General features: G+C 46.8%; 1 long non-coding RNA gene across 1 annotated transcript; it reads right to left on the bottom strand.

Moving 5' to 3' along the window:
* Window positions 1–5354: 5354 nt before the first annotated feature.
* Window positions 5355–8662, bottom strand: LOC147979119 (uncharacterized). The gene is made up of 2 exons (XR_015618518.1): window positions 6913–8662; window positions 5355–5640 (listed from the first exon to the last, which is right to left on the bottom strand). It is a non-coding gene; the product is annotated as an uncharacterized LOC147979119 (long non-coding RNA).
* Window positions 8663–10902: the final 2240 nt, after the last annotated feature.

Below are 10902 nucleotides of genomic sequence, written 5' to 3'. Positions count from 1 at the left end.
TGAACCCATGGTTCTCTTTATTTACCGTGCTTCCTGGCAACAAAGTCTCTTTTATCATAACGTTGATTCTTTGATTGTGGGTTATCAAGATCAACAACAGGTTCAATCTCTACATCATTATTATTGCTAGGTTGAGCATCAACATGAACATCATCCTTAACATTATCAATAGGTTCATGTTCATTACCAGATTGTGTTTCAGCTTCAGAGATGGAAATATCATTAGGATTCTCAGGTGTGTCTACAACAGGTTCACTAGAAGCATGCAAAGTCCTATCATTTTTCTTTCTCTTCCTTTTAGAAGGACTAGGTGCATCTATAGTAGTTCTCTGAGAATCTTGCTCAATTATCTTAGGGTGGCCCTCAGGATACAAAGGCTCCTGAGTCATTTTACCACCTCTAGTCATAAGTTTAACAACATTATCATTCTTAATATTTAATTCATTGAGCAAATCATTCTGAGCTTTAAGCACTTATTCTAAGTGAGTGGTAACCATAGAAGCATGTTTACTAATAAGTTTAAGTTCACCTTTAACACTAGACATATAATCACTCAAGTGTTCAATCATATAAGCATTATGTTTCAACTGTCTACCAACATAAGCATTGAAGTTTTCTTGTTTGACAATAAAATTATCAAACTCATCTAAGCATTGGCTAGCAGACTTATTACGAGGAATATCACCTTCATCAAATCTATAGAGAGAGTTTACCTTTACTACCTGTGTCGGGTAACCGAGACCATGTGTTTCTTCAATAGGTGATCAATTAAGACCATGTATTTCTTCAACGGGAGGTAAATTCTTAACATCTTCAGCTTTTATACCTTTTTCTTTCATATTTTTTTGCCCCTTGCATATCTTCAGGACTGAGAAATAGAATACCCCTTTTCTTCGGAGTTGGCTTAGGAGTTGGTTTAGGAAGTGTCCAATTATTTTCATTAGTCAACATATTATTCAATAGCAATTCAGCTTGATCAACAGTTCTTTCACTGAAAACACAACCAGCACAACGATCCAGGTAATCTCTCGAAGCATCAGTTAGTCCATTATAAAAGATATCAAGTATTTCGTTTTTCTTGAGAGGATGACCAGGCAAAGCATTAAGTAATTGGAGAAGCCTCCCCCAAGCTTGTGGGAGAGTCTCTTCTTCAATTTGCACAAAATTATATATTTCCCTTAAAGTAGCTTGTGTCTTATGAGCTGGGAAATATTTAGCAGAGAAGTAATAAATCATATCGTGGGGGCTACGCACACAACCAGGATCAAGAGAATTAAACCATATCTTAGCATGATCCTTTAATGAGAATGGAAATAATTTAAGGATATAATAGTAGCGAGTTTTCTCATCATTAGTGAACAGGGTAGCTATATCATTTAATTTAGTAAGATGTGCCACAACAGTTCAGATTCATAGCCATAAAAAGGACCAGATTCAACCAAAGTAATTATCTCAGGATCGATGGAGAAATCATAATCCTTCTCAGTAATAAAGATAGGTGAAGTAGCATAAGCAGGATCATATTTCATTCTAGCATTCAGAGATTTTTCTTTCAGCTTAGCTAATAGTTTCTTAAGATCACTTCTATCATTGCAGGCAAGAAAGTCTCTAGCAGTTTCTTCATCCATAACATAACCCTCAGGCACAACAGGCAATTCATATCTAGGGGGAGAATCTTCATCATCACTTTCATCTATATTATCAGTTTCAATAATTTCATTCTCTCTAGCCCTAGCAATTTGTCCATCAAGAAATTCACCAAGTGGCATAGTAGTATCAAGCGTAGAAGTAGTTTCATCATAAGTATCATGCAAAGCAGAAGTGGCATCATCAATAACATGCGACCTATCGGAATCAATAGCATGTGTAGGTGTCGCAAGTTTACTCATAATAGAAGGTGAAACAAGTGCAAAGCTAGATGGCAGTTCCTTAAAGCCCTCGTAGTTGAGGGATAGATCTTGGTTCTTTGATCTTTCAAGTTCTTCGTAGTGATAAGCAGATATAAATCCCAAGTGACTCAAAGAATAGAGCTATGCTCCCCGACAACGGCGCCAGAAAATGGTCTTGATAACCTACAAGTATAGGGGATCGCAACAGTTTTCGAGGGTAGAGTATTCAACCCAAATTTATTGATTCCACACAAGGGGAGCCAAAGAATATTCTCAAGTATTAGCAGCTGAGTTGTCAATTTAACCACACCTGGAAACTTAATATCTACAGCAAAGTGTTTAGTAGCAAAGTAATATGATAGTAGTGGTAACGGTAGCAAAAGTAACATTTTTGGGTTTCATAGTGATGGTAACAGTAGCAACGGAAAAGTAAATAAGCGAAGAACAATATATGAAAATCTTGTAGGCATTGGATCGGTGATGGAGAATTAAGCCGGATGCGATTATTCAGGCAACAGTTATAACATAGGGTGACACAGAACTAGCTCCAATTCATCAATGTAATGTAGGCATGTATTCTGAATATAGTCGTACGTGCTTATGGAAAAGAACTTGCATGACATCTTTTGTCCTACCCTCCCGTGGCAGCGGGGTCCTATTGGAAACTAAGGGATATTAAGGCTTCCTTTTAATAGAGTACGGGACCAAAGCATTAACACATAGTGAATACATGAACTCCTCAAACTACGGTCATCACCGGGAGTGGTCCCGATTATTGTCACTTCGGGGTTGCCGGATCATGACACATAGTAGGTGACTATAGAATTCCAAGATAGGATCAAGAACTCACGTATATTCATGAAAACATAATAGGTTCAGATTTGAAATCATGGCACTCGGGCCCTAGTGACAAGCATTAAGCATAGCAAAGTCATAGCAACATCAATCTCAGAACATAGTGGATACTAGGGATCAAACCCTAACAAAACTAACTCGATTACATGATAAATCTCATCCAACCCATCACCGTCCAGCAAGCCTACGATGGAATTACTCATGCACGGCGGTGAGCATCATGGAATTGGTGATGGACGAAGGTAGATGATGATGGCGACGGATTCCCCTCTCTAGAGCCCCGAACAGACTCCAGATCAGCCCTCCCGAGAGAGATTAGGGCTTGGCGGCGGCTCCGTATCGTAAAACGTGATGAATCCTTCTCCCTAATTTTTGTCTCCTCGAACACGAATATATGGAGTTGGAGTTGAGGTCGGTGGAGCGTCAGGGGGCCCACGAGGCAGGGGGCGCGCCTAGGGGGTAGGCGCGCCCCCACCCTCGTCGACAGGGTGTGGGGCCCCTGACATGGATTCTTCTTCATGTATTTTTTATATATTCCAAAAATAATCTACGTTGATTTTCAGGTCATTCGGAGAATTTTTATTTCTGCACAAAAATAACACCATGGCAATTCTGTTGAAAACAGCGTTAGTTTGAGTTAGTTCCATTCAAATCATGCAAGTTAGAGTCCAAAACAAGGGTAAAAGTGTTTGGAAAAATAGATACAATGGAGACGTATCAAACCCTAGCCCCCTCCGGTGTCTATATAAACCGGAGGGTTTACTCCATAGGGGCGATCATAATCATAATCATACATGCTAGACTTCTAGGGTTTTTGCCATTACGATCTCGTGGTAGATCAACTCTTGTAATCCTCATACTCATCAATATCAATCAAGCACGACATAGGGTATTACCTCCATCAAGAGGGCCCGAACCTGGGTAAAACATCGTGTCCCCTGCCTCCTGTTACCATCAACCCTAGACGCACAGTTCGAGACCCCCTACCCAAGATCCGCCAGTTTTGACACCGACATTGGTGCTTTCATTGAGAGTTCCACTGTGTCGCCGTCAGAAGGTTCGATGGCTCCATCCATCATCTGCAACAATGCTGCCCTAGGGGAGGTTTTTCTCCCCGGCCAGATCTTCGTATTCGGCGGCTTCGCACCGCCGGCCAATTCGCTTGGCCATCTAGAGCAGATCGACAGCTACTCCCTAGGTCAACAGATTAGTTTTGGAAACTTGGATTATGTCGCTGATATCCGAGGAGACTTGATCTTCCAAGTTTTCATGACCCCAACCTCCGCTCTAGCCTTAGAGCCGGAGCGCCTCGCCAGGACCGAAGACGGGATTTCTAAACCCGCCGGACTATCTGTGGCCACTAGGCCCAGTACTGGAGAGCCGGAGGAAGGAGTGTCGCCGGCAACCAACACAAAGCCGGACTCTTCCCCGAAAACTGGCTCCAAACTCTCCGAGTCAGCATCGTGTGAGCTCGGTCGAGGAATTCCCTTCCCGCCATACTCCATGGATTCTTTTCTCCCTTGACAAACCTCGCCTTTAAGTGAGGATATGGACTTGATGCGATCCCTCGTGATTACAGAGGAGCATCGTCCGAACTACACCCATCCCGGACTAGGGGCTGAGAGCGGGGGATTTTACGTCCCACCCACCACCCACTTCATTGCCACAGCCAAGGACTTAACTGATATGCTCGAGTTAGGCTCGGAAGACATCGACGGTATGGATGACGATGCCGGAGAGGAGCAAGCCAAAAACCCACCGTTTACCAGACGCTGGACAGCCACCTCTTCGTACGACGTGTACGTGGTGAATACACCCAAGGAGGGTGACAGCGATAATGAGAAAAATCCACTAGAGGATAAACCTCCCAAGATACAACCAAAGCACCGACGGCGCCGCTCTAAATCACGCCGCAGCAAAGACAACAATACCGACACAAGAGACAACAAATACTCTAGATGATGCCGAAGACCAAGAAAACCCCGTCGAGCAAAACTCTGAACAAGACGACTGGGAGGATGGGCAAGTTAGCCCTGATGAACAGGCTGCAAACAAAGACTTGGAGGACAGTAATTACCTTCCACCCTCCGAGGATGAAGTGAGCCTCTGCGAAGAAGACTTTTTCGTGCCTGAGGAACCTCTCGAGCAGGAGTGCTTTAAGCAACGGCTAATAGCCACTGCAAGGAGCCTGAAAAAGAAACAGCGGCAGCTTCAAGCTGATCAAGATCTACTCAATGACAGATGGACCAATGTCCTGGCAGCCGAGGAATATGGCCTCATGTGCCCAACCAAACATTACCCGAATCGTAAACTGCTACCTCAATTCGACGACGAGGCATGCGAGCCCATACCAGCAACACGTAATGCGGCTGTCCGACCACCACATGGCCGGGACAAAGCGGCAACTCAAGCCGAACACCAGCCCGTCCCACCTCACCGTAAAGGCAGAGATAAAAAAGCTTGGGAATATACATATGACCTGTGGCAGGACCTGAAGATCGATCTACGGATCGCAGGTGTAACGCCCTCGATGCGGCTATATCCCCCACGTGTCGAAGCACGACTTAGAGGCATAACCGCATTGAAAGCAATGTCACAAGTGAAGTAATCTTCACACAACCCATGTAATACAATAGGGGAAAAGATACATAGTTGGCTGACAATTGCCACTTCACACAATTACATGAATAAAGCATTACAACAACCAAATACAATCAAGGTCCGACTATGGAACCAAAATAAAAGAAGAACCCCAGATGCGACAAGGTCCCCGATCGACCCCAACTGGGCTCCACTACTGATCAACTAGAACGAAACAACTCAAAGGACAAGATCTTCATCGAGCTCCTCCTGAGCTTGGTTACGTCATCTGCACGGACTCATCGGCACCTGCAAGCTGGTTTGGAAGTATCTGTGAGTCATGGGGACTCAGCAATCTCGCACCCTCGCGATCAAGACTATTTAAGCTTATGGGTAAGGTAAAGGTAAGAGGTGGAGCTGCAGCAAGCGACTAGCATATATGGTGGCTAACATACGCAAATGAGAGCGAGAAGAGAAGGCAATGCATGGTCGAGAAACTATGATCAAGAAGTGATCCTAAAACAACCTACGATCAAGCATAACTTCAACACCATGTTCACTTCCCGCACTCCGCCAGAAAGAGACCATCACGGCAACACACGCGGTTGATGCATTTTAATTATGGTCAACTTCAGGTTTTCTACAACCAAACATTAACAAATTCCCATCTGCCCATAACCGCGGGCATGGCTTTCGAAAGTTCAAATCCCTGCAGGGGTGTCCCAACTTAGCCCATCACAAGCTCTCACGATCAACGAAGGATATTCCTTCTAGCGGGAAGACCCGATCAGACTCGGAATCCCGGTTACAAGACATTTTGACAATGGTAAAACTAAACCAGCAACACCGCCCGAATGTGCCGACAAATCTCGATAGGAGCTGCACATATCTCGTTCTCAGGGCACACTTAGATGAGCTTTCCATACAACTAAAACCAAACCTCGAGTTTCCCCGAGGGGGCGCTGCACAGGACTCTAGTTTGGACCAACACTCAGAGGAGCACTGGCCCGGGGGGGTTAAAATAAGATGACCCTTGAGTCTGCAGAACCCAAGGGAAGGTGGTAGGTTGTTAGTGCAAATGGTAAAACCAAGGTTGGGCATTGCTGGAGGAGTTTTATTCAAGGAGAACTATCAAGGGGTTCCCATTATTACCCAACCGCGTAAGGAACGCAAAATCCGGGAACATAACACCGATATGACGGAAACTAGGGCGGCAAGAGTGGAACAAAACAACATGCATAAGGCTGAGCCTTCCACCCTTTACCAAGTATATAGATGCATTAATTAAATAAGAGATATTGTGATATCCCAACAAGTAAACAGGTTCCAACAAGGAACAACATCTCCATGTTCCAACAAGGAACAAACTTCAATCTTCACCTGCAACTAACAACGCTATAAGAGGGGCTGAGCAAAGCGGTAACATAGCCAAACAACGGTTTGCTAGGACAAGGTGGGTTAGGGGCTTGGTTCAACAATATAGGAGGAACAGTAAGCAAGTGGTAGGTATCGCAGCATAGGCATAGAAAAAGAACAAGCATCTAGCAAAGCAAAGATAGAAGTGATTTCGAGGGTATGATCATCTTGCCTGAAATACCGCAAGGAAGAAGAACGAGTCCATGAAGAAGACAAACGGACGTAGTCGAACGGTTCCTCATAAACGCGACGTTATCGGAACCAACCCGAAGAAGCAACACCGGAAAGAAGCAAAACAACATAGTAAACAACCAACACATCAACATGGCATGATGCACAAACAAATATGATGCATGTCCGGTTTAATGAAGCATGGCATGGCAAAGTGCACAAACAACACTACAAGTTAAGTGGGGCTCAATATGCAACTCCGTTGCATATTGACGAAACACCACATGACTTATTTAATTCTCTCTCGTTTATGTATCCAACAATATTAAATGTTGTTAAACATGGCAAGCGGGTGAAGCAAAGTAAAACTACCTATCTAGTCAAATTTAAATGAGGCCGGAAGCAACGAACAACATTTCCGGTAAATCCCCATATGCATATTTTAGGTTTGGTACTGTTCTGCCCTAAACATAATTTTAGAGTTATTAAACATGCAAAACAAGTGCACCATGTTAAACTAGGCAAAATTCTACCCCATTTACATTTAAAGTTTGTTAGATTCGGAGCTACGGTTAATTAGTTATAAATTAAATCATTTTAACATGGCATAGGAGCAAATTTAACCAAACAACATTTTAAGCATTTTAAACATAGATGAAAGTTGGATATTATTAATCTACACAAAATTCTAAGAAACTTTCATGTATAATTCATTTTAATCCGATGCACCAATTGTGAGTTATTATATGCATGTAGCACAAGGGATTTTCTGTAAAACAGGAAAACACTGGATAAATAGACAGATCGCAGAACGGAAAAAAACGTGACATGGGCCGAATCTGGCTGGCCCAACCGCACAGAGGTCTGAATGGGGGGTTCTCACCATGGGCTTGGCCTAGATCTGTGGAGGAGGCAGCCTGGCAGGGCACGCTGGCCTTGGACGGGGTCGGCCCACACGCACACGAGGAAAGTGGCCCAGGGGGCGGATCTGGGCAGGCGAGGCCGGCCCGTGCTAGCGAAACAGGGAGCGATGCGGTCAACGGGGCGGGCGAGGCGCTCGTCTCACGCGAGCGAGTAGGAATAGGGGAAGCGGGCGCCTGACGAACGTGCCTCTGCTCGTTGCAGAGGAAGTAGAGGCGGGCGACCAGGACGCGGGCAGGCGACGGCGGAGCTTGGCGCGACAGCAGCAACCGGATCGAGGTGGAAGGAGTCGGTCCCGGAGCGAAGTAGGCGACGCAAGGCGCTGGAGAGACGCTGTCCATGGAGGAGGAGTTCCATGGGCGGCGGCGATGTTCAGTTCCTGCAGGGAGGCGAGGACGACGCCGATGTGCTTGATGGCCACGACGGACGCAGGACTTGAGGAGCTCAGTGCGGGAGGCGAAACAAGGGACGGATCCGAGGTGCGGGCGAGGTTGCAGGACCCGGGCGCGGGACAGTAGCGTCTTGGAGCTTCAGGGCAGCCATGGCGTCCTGCGAGGCACACAGAGAGAGAGTTGAGAGTGTAGGAGAAAGAAAGAAGAGAAGGAGGGACCGAGGGAGAGGGCTCGGGGTCGGATTGGAGCTACAGCGTGGAGCCTTCGAGCGGGAGGGCCTATGGGCGCGGAAGAGCTCCACTCCTCTGGATCGAACAGGGAGGAGGAGGTTGTTTGCAGATTTGGAGGGGATCGAGGGATACTCGAAGGAGCTAGCTGGTTGGGTGAGAAGGGGATCTGGGATGATCCCGATGAGAGAGTGGCGGCGGGTGAGGAAAAAGAGGGAGTTGGTCTAGGGTTAGGCTAATATATATAGCGAGTAGGATAGGTTAGGGGCTATCTCGTCCCTCCGATCGTAATCAGACGGCCGGAAAAAAATAGATAGGGAGTCCAAACAAGAAAACGGTGACGTTTTGTAGATGTTTGGGGATGATCCGGACACAACGGTGATGACTCCCCGGGTCGGTTCGGGACAACTTTCGGACGCGCGCGAGGGGGGCTGCGGGCTGACGAGAGAGGTTAGGATGGACATGGCGGTAGGTAGTGAGTTGTGTAGACGGTCTCGAGCTGAGAGAAGAGAAGAGAGGGAGGCCCGGCGACTGTTTCCGATGACCGAAAACGTCTGACATTAGACCGGCTATATTGCCGCTATAGTTTAACGGTTAGGCTAACAAACGAACTCCGAACGCGATGAAACTTGGCGGGCGGTATACTGACAACAAAACAACACCACACGCCAACTTTCATCCCATTCCGAGAACATCTTCCGGCCACTTATAAAATAATATTTCAGACGTGCCGCGGGCGCATGCAAGTGAGGTTGGGCTCAGAACGGAAAATGGAGAGAACTCGGAGAACCCTGACGAATGCAAGATTTAAAACATGATGCAATGCACATGATGACATGGCAAGATACAACGCGCAAGCAAAAGACAAGGCAACGACAACGAATAACTGGACGACACCTGGCGCAACGGTCTCGGGGCGTTACAGCGGGGGCGTGCCCCGAGACGCGACGACGGCTATCAAGCCGAACATGACAAGTACAATCATGTCCAGGCCGAAAACCGCAGAGGGACTCCATCCGAACTACGTCGCGATCTGGCCCGATATAGCGGCGCCGCACACCCCCTTTGCTTCACTGATGAAGTAATGGAACGTGAATTCCCAGAAGGGTTCAAACCCATGAATATCGAATCATATGATGAAATAACAGATCCTGCGGTATGGATTGAAGACTTTATTCTCCATATTCATATGGCCCGCGGTGATGATCTTCATGCCATCAAATACCTACACCTTAAACTCAAGGGACCAGCCTGACACTGGCTGAACTGCCTGCCTGAAAACTCTATTGGCAGTTGGGAAGACCTAGAAGACGCCTTCCGCGACAACTACCAAGGCACATATGTCAAACCTCCGGATGCCGATGACTTAAGTCATATAGTTCAACAGCCCGGAGAGTCAGCCAGGAAATTCTGGACCAGGTTCTTAACTAAAAAGAACTAGAGCATCGACTGCCCAGATGCCGAAGCCGTAGCGGCCTTTAAGCATAGAGTCCGCGACGAATGGCTTGCCTGACACCTCGGCCATGGCCGAAGTCCATGGCAGCCCTCACGACACTCATGACTCACTTTTGCGCGGGCGAAGATAGCTGGCTAGCCCGTAGCAATAACAATGCAAGCGAGCCTGACACCTCTGAAGCCAGAAATAGCAATGGCAAGCCCCGACGCAGCAGGCATAAGTGCCGAAACAATAGCGACAATACTGAAGACACAGCGGTCAACGCTGGATTCAGTGGCTCCAAGTCCGGTCAGCGGAAGAAGCCATATAAAAGGAACAGTTCGGGCTCTTCAATCCTGGACCGCATACTCAATCGTCCATGTCAGATCCATGACACCCCTGATAAACCAGCCAACCATACCCACCGGAGTTATTGGGTCTTCAAATAGGCCAGCAAGTTAAATGCCGAAGACAAGGAGAAGGGGTCGCAAAGCGAGAATGACGACAAGGAGCCCCGTCCACCGAACACAGGAGGACAGAAGAAGTTTCCCCCTCAAGTCAAAACTGTGAACATGATATATGCTACCCATATCCCCAAGAGGGAGGGCAAGCGCGCGCTCAGGGACGTCTATGCGATAGAGCCAGTCGGCCCAAAATTCAACCCATGGTCGTCCTGCCTAATCACCTTTGATCGCAGGGACCATCCCACCAGTATCCATCATGGCGGTTCAGGCACACTGGTTCTCGACCCAACAATTGATGGATTCCACCTCACACGAGTCGTCATGGACGGTGGCAGCAGCCTCAACCTGCTCTATCAGGATATAGTGCGCAAAATGGGCATCGATCCATCAAGGATCAAGCCCACCAAAACTACCTTTAAAGGAGTTATACCAGGTGTAGAGGCTCGTTGAACGGGCTCAATCACATTGGAGGTCGTCTTCGGATCTCCGGACAACTTCTGAAGTGAAGAGTTAATCTTCGATATCGTCCCCTTCCGCAGCGGCTATCACGCA

This window comes from Triticum urartu, chromosome 3A, assembly GCF_056163025.1.
Source record: "Triticum urartu cultivar PI428250 chromosome 3A, HENAU_Tu73, whole genome shotgun sequence".
NCBI classification, from domain to species: Eukaryota; Viridiplantae; Streptophyta; class Magnoliopsida; order Poales; family Poaceae; genus Triticum; species Triticum urartu.
The sequence above is the reverse complement of the archived record's forward strand: the minus strand, read 5'-3'. Positions and strand labels throughout refer to the sequence as shown.